This window comes from Agelaius tricolor, unplaced genomic scaffold (assembly GCF_023055355.1).
Source record: "Agelaius tricolor isolate 1412-34295 unplaced genomic scaffold, bAgeTri1.0.p SCAF_37, whole genome shotgun sequence".
In the NCBI taxonomy this organism is placed as follows: domain Eukaryota; kingdom Metazoa; phylum Chordata; class Aves; order Passeriformes; family Icteridae; genus Agelaius; species Agelaius tricolor.
Window position 1 is genome coordinate 1,053,095 of NW_027269297.1, and position 10,774 is coordinate 1,063,868.

The following is a 10,774-nucleotide window of genomic DNA, read 5'->3' on the forward strand; positions in this document are numbered from 1 at the left end:
CACCAGGGACAGCAGGAATTGATCAGAGAGATCCAAGATCCCTGTATCACACCCCATCCACCTGGACACGTCATCCTGCCTGTGTGAAATGAGCTCATCTGTATGGTCTGTACAGGCTTCTCTCTCAATTCCTCTGCAGCTGTATCTGTTCCAAAAATAACAGCTAGCTCCTCTGCATTTTGTGATTGTGCCATCCTAATTAAAACAAATTCCAGCCTTCAAACAGCAGTCGTAGGAGCCCATCAGTTTTATGGGAAAGAATAGACAAATACCTTTTCCAAATTATCTTTCCTCCAGGTTTCAAATGGGTCCTTGACTCAATTTTGTTGCTGTGGGAGCAGTCATGACGTCAGACCTGGGAGCTGTGATGTCACTGAGGAATAATCACACATTGGAGAAGACAGCAGGAAAAAGGAAGCAAACAAATGTGTTTATCCACAAACCCTCCTACCACGAGGAACTGGAATCTCCGATGGTAATTTACCACACGTTGCTAATGTGTTTGCTATAATGCATTTCTTAATTCTTTTTTCCTTTGATTCTGGCTGCACAGGAAGGTTCATCAGGGCTGGAACAAGCAGGGGAAGCAGATTGAGATGAGCATTACGGATCTGCCGTGCTCTGGTTTATGGTTTGTTCCCAGCGATACACAGTAAGTAAAACAAGCACTGATTGAGTCAGCTGCCTCCTGGGTGTTCATTTGCTGGAGTGTGAGGAATATTAATGCTAAGAACATCCTCGTGCACCAGGAGAGGCAGGAGGAGGCAAGCAGATTACCCTGGTTTAGGGGTATTATACACGCGCCTGCAACTTCCAAAGACACACAGAGGAAATATTTCTGTGGGGTTTTGTCTCTTATCTTCTTACAGTCTTACAGATTTTGGAGATGCATTGCCCTGGAGTTTTTAATACTCAGAGTTTTCAGGCGGGATTGTGATTATTTCTTTTTTTTTTTTTTTTAAATCCTCCTTTATGCGGGGGGGAGGGAAAAAAAAATACAAGCGCTGAGTTTCATCAGGATAAAGAAAGAGCAGGTTCCAAGAGAAGAAAGAAGAGATGAAAAAGAGAAGTTTGATTAAAATCCCCTCTTGTTCTGTGTGTTTGATGTAAATATCTTCACACCTTTCTCTTTTCCTTTGCAACCCCAGCAGAGGGTTCAGCCCATCACCAGGGGATTGAGTTCCAAGCTCAGGGCTTTGTAGTTGCTGCTGCTCTTGCTGCTGTTGTCTAAAGGGATTATAAGCCTTTGTAAAGCTTGTGTTAACACCCTGGAGGGGAAAAATGAGTTTCCAAATAACCTTTGTTGTGCATTTCCTGTCTGAGGTACCCCAGGAAAGGAAAAATCAGCGAGTGTTTGGGCTTCACGAGTAGGTCACTGAAAGTTCACAAACAAGGTCTGCAGCCTCTCTGACCCTCTCCAAGTGCAGAGATGCTCCTTGTCCTTGTGTTGCTGACACCAGGACCTGCTAAGAATAGCAATGCCCTTCTCTGTGCACCAGGAAACGTGCTCAATTTTAAACTGGATTTAAAAAAAATATATCTGGAGAAGCTGCAGTAGGTGCTGAGCTCCCAGCACATCCTCCAGTAACATCTGGGCACTTTATATTCCATAGCATCTTTGGAAAATCCCAGCTCAGGGTCCAACTCCACAGCTTCAGCCTGACTCTCTGTATCTTTTCAAACCTTTTTATTTTTTCTTTCCCCTTGCTGCAGGAGGATTGGTTTTGAGCCACGTCTCCCCCTCCAGACACTGTAAAGGTGCAGAGCTGTTTGGTATTCAGGGAGAGCTGGAGGCTGAGGGTCATTCAATATTCCAGTGTGAGGAGTGGGCTGCTCAGTATTCCAGGTGTGTGCCAGCACCAGCAGGCAGGACTGGGCAGCTGTGGATGGCTCAGCATTCCTAAGGTGTGCTCCAGGGGCTTCAAGGCTGTCAGGGAGCAGGGCCAGGGTGAGAGTCCCTCAGAATTCACAGCTGTGTCCCTGGGAAGGGCTGAGGACAGGCAGCCATCCCATTCTCTGCTTGGAGAATCACAGGGTCAAAGGGAAAATTATCATGGAGAGAAGAGGGAGAGAGAAGTGGGCAAGATGAGAAGGGAGAGTGATGAAAGGGCAGCACTTCAGAAAATGAGACTTCTGAGCCCCTCACTGGGTACTTTGCAGGAGCCACACTTTAGGTTTAAATTAAAAGGGTGAAGGCAATGCATTCCATCTTTCTAAGGCTGACTTAAGGACCCAGAGCAAAGCTGTCCAGATACACTCATTATCACATCTTTTTTTTTGCTGTTGGTCAGTGTTAGGTTCTGTGATAAAAAGATTCATCCCCACAAACACACAGGATCACAACAGGAGCAGGGGGAAAGCCAAGGACCTGCACAGAGAACTGCAGCCCCCTAAGCCAGCTCCTCATGAGGTGCCACAGCCACCAGCCCCATCCCTCAGGGGGCAAAACCATCAGGAGGAAATTCTGACATATTGGGCATGAAGAATTTTTTTTTAACTCCCCCATTAGCGTTTATTTTTGTCTGAAATGATGACATTTTCACAACGAAAGTGAAACCCAAATTTATGACAATTAACAGATAATTTTTTTTTTATTCACTCAAATATTTTTTTTTCTTACAAATCAGGCAGTAACAATTTTTGCCTTCTCAGAATAAAAATCAGATTGAGCACAGAGGAAGAATGAATCTGAGGTGTTGGATAGGAGAAAATGTTTCCAACACAGCCCTTTTCATGAGGCCATCTGCTCCTTCCTTACCAGGTATGGGTTTGTAGGTGCTGTGTGCCAGCTTCCACAGAAGACAAGCCAGCTCTGTGTGCAGGTACTTCTGAGGATGCCTAGCACAAGGCTGAACAAATGGGCTGCCCATGGAAATTGGAGGAAAAGTTGTGTTTTGGAAAACCAAAAATGATACTGGACTCTAGTGCCCGCTGTGAGGGATGTAACCTCCCAGAGAGTGGATGTGGAGCTAAAATGGGCACCAGTTAAAACTCACCCTGCCATCAAAAGGTGGTGATTTTTGTGTTTACATGGACATGTAGTGATAGGACAGGGAGGAATGGCTTTAAACTGAAAGAGGATAAATTTACTTTGGATATTAGGAAGAAATTCTTCCCCTGTGAGGGAGGGCAGGCCCTGGCACAGGGTGCAGAGCAGCTGTGGCTGCCCCTGGATCCCTGGAAGTGTCCAAGGCCAGGCTGGATGGGGCTTGGAGCAGCCTGGGACAGTGGAAAGTGTCCCTGCCATGGCAGGGGGACAGAACTGGATGATCTTTAAGGTCCCTTCCACCCCAAACCACTCCATGATTGTATGAAATCTGCTTCACAGACTCTCCTCTCTCCTCTCCTCTCCTCTCCTCTCCTCTCCTCTCCTCTCCTCTCCTCTCCTCTCCTCTCCTCTCCTCTCCTCTCCTCTCCTCTCCTCTCCTCTCCTCTCCTCTCCTCTCCTCTCCTCTCCTCTCCTCTCCTCTCCTCTCCTCTCCTCTCCTCTCCTCTCCTCTCCTCTCCTCTCCTCTCCTCTCCTCTCCTCTCCTCCTTGTATTTACCTTTTCTTTCTCCATCAACCCTTGGCCTTAAAGCATGAAATCAGAGGTCTCTGGATCTCCTACACCATGAAATTATTTAGTGAATATAATGTTTATTCAAGATTCTTGATTCACTCAACCCACTCTCTAAAGGAATCTCTCCCAACATGCCCCCCAGTACTTAGCTATGAAAATTACATTCCCTTCCCCATGACTTTGTCAGTGCAGGGAACATCACAGCCTGCTTCAAAATGCTGCACTGTACTTAATGGTATTTTATGACACATTTTTCAAATCAAATTTAAAAGCATAACTGAGTGGAATTAAATTAATGCTGTCTGGTAATGTCAGCAGCAGTGGAGCTGTGCATGGCTGGCTTAGCTTCTAAACCTCTGGCAGCTTCCTGGGACTTATTTCTGACTGCAGGGTAAGAAGGAATGCAGTGATGGGAAATTTTTTTGTCTATGGAAGGGAGTGTGTGGGAGTAAATAGATGGCAGCTGAGGTTTGGGCAGAGTTTCCTAAGTTTAGATGGAGGTTTGTTCCTGGGTGAAGGAGGGAATGGAAATTTAGGATGTGTATCCATGTGAGTTTTGGGGTGATGAATGCATGTACAGGAGCTCTGAGAATATCCCTGTATTAACCCAGGCAGATCTATTAGGTCTGGTGTTGGGGTGGTTCCATTTTCCCCTCCCACTGGCTCATGTAGGATGATGAAATACATCCCAGCACCCACAGTAATTATTGTGATAATGATTTCAATGGCAAATTGTCGTGTCACTGAGCAGAATGCACAGTCTGTGCTGTGCATGTCTTGTCTGTGTGTGGTCAGGAATGCCCCCTGAGCAGCTTTGGAGCTGGAAAATGCAACAGAGCTCATGCAGGATGCAGGAGGAGTGTGTGCATGTGCTGCTGTGTGCAGGGCCATGGAGGTGTGCAGCCTGATGCATTTTGTGTCCACAGGTGCTGTAGAGCTTATTCTCATAACACAGAGCCAACAAAGATGTGTTTGAGATGGTATCTGCCTCACTTGTGTCCATCATCTTCCTTTTCTCACTTTCTGGTTTAAGAGCAGCAATTCCAGCTTTTTCCTTTTCTGCATTGTGAAAACACCTCATGGCCATTTTAGCCAAAATAGAGCACGCTTGCTCCAAGACTGCACAGCACAGGATGTACTTCAGCAGTACCCAGAAACATTTGTTTTTATTCCTCAATGACTTTCCATCTCCCCACCCCGTTCAAAGCCATGTACTTCAACACATTGATTGTCTGGGCCTCTTTACCTTCCACACAGGCAACACTCAAAATGTTCTTTTCAGAGAAGAGGGAGAGCATTCCTACTGGCAGTGCTGCATTAGAATTGCACAGACCCAGGTGGCATCCAAATGAGCTCTGCTGGAGTATTCCAGTCTCCTCTTGTCCCCACAGAACATTCAAGTTGCCATTGATCTTGGGTTCATATCGTGGGGGGAGGATGGTGGACTCTGTTTCTCCTGATTAAATAATGCAGGTGGCAGCTGCCCCTCAGCCCCCAGGACAAGACTGAGCTTGTCTGAAGCAACCCTTCATGAAGCATAAATAAAATGTTGCCCACAGGCTGCCCTTGGATCCCTGGAAGTGTCCAAGGCCAGGTTGGACAGGGCTTGGAGCAGCCTGGGATGGTGGAAGGTGGGGGGTTATGAGATGAGCTTTAAGGTCTCTTCAAACCCAAACCATTCTAGGATTTTATGATTCTATGATAAAATGACCCCTGGTCCTCAGCTTCTCTTTTGTTTGCTTTTCACGTTGAAGGCTATCAAATGTACAGCCCTCCCTGTAGAGAAGATCACAGAATCCCAGAATGGTTTGGGCTGGAAGGGACCTTAAGGCCAACCTCACCCCAAACCCCTGCCATGGCCAGGGACCCCACAAGGCACCAGCCTCTCCCACAGAAGTGTTGATGGTGGTGCCCTCTCCATCCCAATGCCCTGGTGATGATCCCATTCCTCCACCTGTTCCACAGGCTTTGGTATCTTCTGGAAGCTGAGACTCCTTTGAGGGCAGACAATACATTTGTACTGGTGTGTAAAGCACCAGTATTTATATTTATGCTGCTTTATAAATAATAAAGCTCTCTTGGATTTATTTGGAGATGCAGGAGTACAGAAAAAGGGGGGAGTAATAAGTCAAGGAAACAAAGAAAACACCAAAACCCCTCCCTCCAAAACAACAACAACAAAACCCCAAAGGTCAATGAAAACTCATGCTAAGCCTTCCTAAGATAAGACAGATAATGATGAAGCCAGAGGAATTCTGAGATTCAAAAAAGGAAGAAAAAAAAAAAAGACTTTTTGAAGCTTCATTGCTCATTTTCTATTCCCTATGCAATTTTATTTCCAAAGATTGTTCTTTTTTCTGGGTACCTTCCCTAAGCCTGGCTTGTGCATGGAATTTCCCTGGGATTTCCAAAGCAACTTTTGGGGCTGGGAGCACCCTAGAATTTCTGAATTTTTTAAAATGTTGAAATAAATTGGCTTCACAAGGATACTTTCCCCCAGGTTTTTTGTTTGTTTGTTTGTTTGTTTGTTTGTTTGTTTTTATTTCTCAGAACTTGACACGAGGTTGAAGCAGAATTTCATAAACTGCTCTTAGTGCACAGGGATTTACACTGCTGGAATTCTGTATGCCAGGCAGAGGGAGACTCATTTCCTTAATTTACCCATCTAGGTGTTCAGCCCCTGAGGCTGATGTGGTCACACCAGGCTCCCCTGGAAGAGGCCTCATTTCCCTCTCCAGAGCTGGCTCTAATCTGGGTCAGAGGGATCCTCTGGGGAGGCACCCACAGCCCCAGCCTGAAGAGAGATTGGGGTGATTATCCCAGCCCTCTCCCTGCTCCTCTTCTGAAGGGAAGGGAGATGAATCCCAGCCTCGGCAGCTATTACATCCCTCTGGGTTAAAGTGCTTAAAAATGTCTCTTCTTTGCCAGCTTGAAAGCCTCCATCTTTCTCACCAAGAGACAATTTCATGCTCTTAAACAAAGTACTAAGGCATGAAAGCACGATTCCAGTCTGTTCTTTCTGTAGGGCTGCTTAAAGAAAAGGGGCCATGTGATGTGCACTGGATTGAGCTGAGGAGCTGACATTGGTGTCTGGGAAATGTTCCAGTAGACTGAGCAAGAGGGCTCTGCTCTGTGCCAGCATGAAAAGATACAATTTTCCTGGAGATGCATCCATTTCCACCTGGTCTGCATTTGGCATGGGGAGAAGAGAAATTGCCCCTTGATCAGGGCATCTTTGACACATTGAGTTATCTCTCTCGTGAGTAATGGAGTAAAGATGAGCACACCTTTGATATGTTAGAGTGGCTTCCCATAAATATTAAAGGGAAAGGGAACTTCATAGACTTATGGGATGGGAGCACCTGCAATTCATCTCCACGTGCTGAGGCTGAGGTGGCTGCCAGCTGCTGCCTTCCCACAGGGGTCATTCATGGCTCTCTCTGGGCTTCTCCTGCCTGCTTTTCTGCTTTTCCAAGGTCTTCCTGGATGGAAGGAAAACTCTGCCTTGCTCAGCCTCAATTTTCAAGGTAGCTGAGCTCTCAGAGCTCTTCCTGCTGTGCCTGGGGAGAATGTGAAATCACCATCACTGGAGGCTTTTAAAAACAGCCCAGGCAAGTTCATGTCTTCAAAAGCATTGATCTTCCTGACCCTACTGGAAAGCAAAAGGGTTGACTGCAGGTCATTCATGAACTTTCCCACTTCTGCTGACCACATTTGCTCTCTCATGGCACAGTCTCTGAAGAACTGTTTCTCAGCCCGTGGTCTGCACAGCACCTGGACGTGGTGCATGAACTGATGGCAGAAAGCAATTGAACTGAGAAAGAAAATGCACATCCATGTGCTATCAACAGGCAAAATGGGGAGGAAACAGATTAATGAGGCTCAGAGGTTTGGCATTATTTCTGTGCAGCTGTACATTAAAATTGTGATGGAACTTTGATATTTTTTTAAAAAGTAATTATCCATTTGAAAAGAGAAACAATATTCTAAAGGCTATCAAATGGATTAAGAGCACAAAGCCTGAGAGGTGGCAAATCTCACAAGAAGCTCAGTGAGTTTCCTGTTATTAATCACCAAATCATTGGTAGAACACCAGAAGAGCCTGGTAGCCTCCAGCCTCTCCTTTCCATGTTTTTTTTCTTGTGTCTTTTCTGCTTCAGTTTGCAGAGTGATGCATCAAATAATCTCAAAGGAGGAAAACTGATCTTGGCAGGGTTTGCTGGTATCATCTGAAGTAATTTTCCTCCTCTTCCCAACCCTTTCTCTTGCTGATTTCTTGCCAGGCTGTTTACACACCAAAGGTTTCTGCTGCACCCCTTAAGAGATGAGCAGTGGATGCTGATCCAGCTGTTAAATGGAAGTAAAATCTGGAAATCAGTAAATCACCACCAGATGCTTATCAGGAACCCAGTGGTGCTGCCCAGCTCCCCCCTGGATCAGAATGAGGGAGCCTCTCACACCAAGGTGCTCCATTCTCTGCTGCACCTCATTAAAATGGAAAGTGTTCTTTTATTTCTGCCTTTTGTGGTGTCAGACACAAACCCCTGCCTGCTGCAGACACAGCCTGACCACGGCTCTGCAGCCTTGGCAACAACCTGAGGAAACTGCACCTCTGCTCAGGCCAGGCACGAAGCTTGAGAAAACCCCATTGTTTCAGAACCACACAATGGTTTGAGGTGGAAAAGACTTTAAAGATCTCATTCCACCCCCTGCCATGGGCAGGGACACCTTCCATTATCCCAGGGTGCCCCAAAGCTCATCCAGCCTGGCCTTGAGCACTCCCAGGGATGGGGCAGCCACAGCTGCTCTGGGCACCCTGTGCCAGTGCAGCTCCAGTTTCCTCACTATTCTTCCAGATTTTCACCTGTAAGAGAGGAACCAGCTCAGTCTCTTCCCCAGGAACCTGATTTCAGGTTTTAGTGCAAGACCTGGATGCCCTGGGCAGATTCCTGGCTGTTCTAAGCCACTGAGCCTGTTTACATCCAGTTCAGGTGCCTGTGTTTTGTTAAATCAAAGTAATTCCTTAGGAAATTAACACTAGGTTTCAACATCTGTAGCAGAGTGTGTGCTTACATGTCACATCTGCACCTGTGCAAACGCCAATTAACCCCTGTAATTAGCCACAATTTTTCTCATTACCATTAAGATGAGAATCAAAAGCAGGATTTGCTTCCTCATTTTTCCTTCTTCTTTCTTTCAGCTGATGATGTTTCTATCAGTGTGGTAGACTGTGGGATGTGTGTAATTGGCTATGTGAGGCCAATCTTAAGGAAAATAATGCACTCAAACTAAACCCTCAGAATCAAATATCCAAGACCTCAGCACCTGAAATGCTGATGTGATGTTCAGAAGAGTTTCTTGCTTATTTAAGCACCCAAAAGATGGGGTAAATTTGTGCCATTTCTCTGCCTCTAGCAGTTTTACCATGATGTAGATTGTTAAGGGGAATCAATGCATAGAAAATGGAGCATTTTGAAGAAAATTTGACTCTAAGAGCCTTCAACCCTTGTGAAAATGGTGAAAGACTGTGGTTATTTCATCACTGCATGAGGCTTTCCTGCCCTACTTCATGGTTTGTAATAAATAGATATTATCTGACAAGCAACAATACTTCCCCCCCCATTATTTATCATTATTCATTAATCACACCTCAGTAATCATCTACATTATTTATTATTATTCATTACCTTTTGAATAAATAATAACCATGGCAGGGATTACCATTGTGAGGAGCATGGGGAAAGACAGGATATTCATGTGTGAAGTACCAGACTCCCACAGACTTTATTTATGAAGAAGTCTGCTGTGGGTAGGAAGAGTAGGAAGAATACTGTAGCTACCATGGTTTAAGTGAGGAAAGGCTTGTGAGAAGTATTACTTCTTATTATCCCAAATTATATAATTGAGGGGGAAAAAAAAAGCCAGAAGAGATTTCAGACACTGAACTCTTTCAAAATTGAAATAGAAGCAGCAAAATTTTATTTTTGGATGTTATTATTTTACCATTGGATTGATAGGGATGGATTAGCATACATTGGTTGTTAATGTATGTACTTACAACTCTTCTGAACACAATTTATTTTTCCTTAAATCTATTTCAGGATTGTATGGAGCTGCATTGATTTTGATGGAGCTTCTGGCAGAGAGATTTATCTCCAGGATGGCTTTCTGATCACTTCCAAAGACAGAGATTGGGATCCCAATTGAAATGGAAGTCACTTCTCAGCTTAAAGAAATGTAACAGCCCTGATCTAGATGTCCATCAACAGAAAGCTTATTAAAGTATTCTTTAAAGCACCCAGTAAAGGATAATTCATGGCTGTCCTTTCTAGTTGATTAAAGAGCTAAAATTTCTTACTTTAACACACTTCTCCTTCCTGTTGGGAATTAAGCCTCAGACTAATTGTCTTACACCCTCAGAACCCACTGAGGTGTCCTGCAGCCCATCACTGAACTGCACTGTGGCCTCTTTCAGTCTTTTCTTATTAAGGTTTAACTATTTCAGCTTTTCTGACAGGCTGGAGCTTCTCCCCTCCTTGCTGGCCCCTGTTTGAATCTCTGCACTCTGGGCACATCAGGACATGGGTGCCCAACCCTCCCTGTCCAGCTGAAGCCCCCAGTCCCAGCCCAGCAGGATGGGTGACCTGCCTGGTGCTGCCTTCCAGAGGAGACCTTCCTCTCCTCCCTGGAAATTCACATTCATCCTGGCAAGCACCAGAACCCCAGAGCCTTCTCCTTTCCCATCAGGGCAGTTTCCACTTTCCCATCAGGGCAGTTTTTCTCCCTTTCACGGACACAGCTGTGGTTTCTCCTTCCTGAGGAGTCATTTGCACCATTGTCCTATTGAATTTCATCTTGTTGATTTCCTGCTGCTCCTCTGATGAATCAGAATCCTTTTAAATTCCAATCCTGTCTCCCAAACTGCTCGCAGTCCCTTCCAGCAAAGTGTCACTTGCAAATTTTATAGATGTGCACCTCAGTACATCATCCACATGGATAATGAAAATATTGAAGTAATGTGGGACTCCAATCCTAATGTCCTTCCAGTTTAGAGGAGAACTATTCATGTGTGACTCCTCAGCCAATTGAGGGCCCATCCTGATTCAGGACTTCCACTAGATCATATTTTCCTTGTTTGCTTCTAAGAAAATGCAGTGGGATGATATTAAAATCAAGATACATCACAGCTGCTGCATCCTCCTAAACCACTATGG

At 45.2% G+C, this 10,774-nt stretch overlaps 1 long non-coding RNA gene across 1 annotated transcript; it reads left to right on the top strand.

The window, feature by feature from the left end:
* Positions 1 to 201: 201 nt before the first annotated feature.
* LOC139603194 (uncharacterized) lies at positions 202 to 9,857 on the top strand. Its single transcript, XR_011683610.1, has 3 exons — positions 202 to 475; positions 554 to 652; positions 9,662 to 9,857. It is a non-coding gene; the product is annotated as an uncharacterized lncRNA (long non-coding RNA).
* The last annotated feature ends 917 nt before the right edge of the window (positions 9,858 to 10,774 follow it).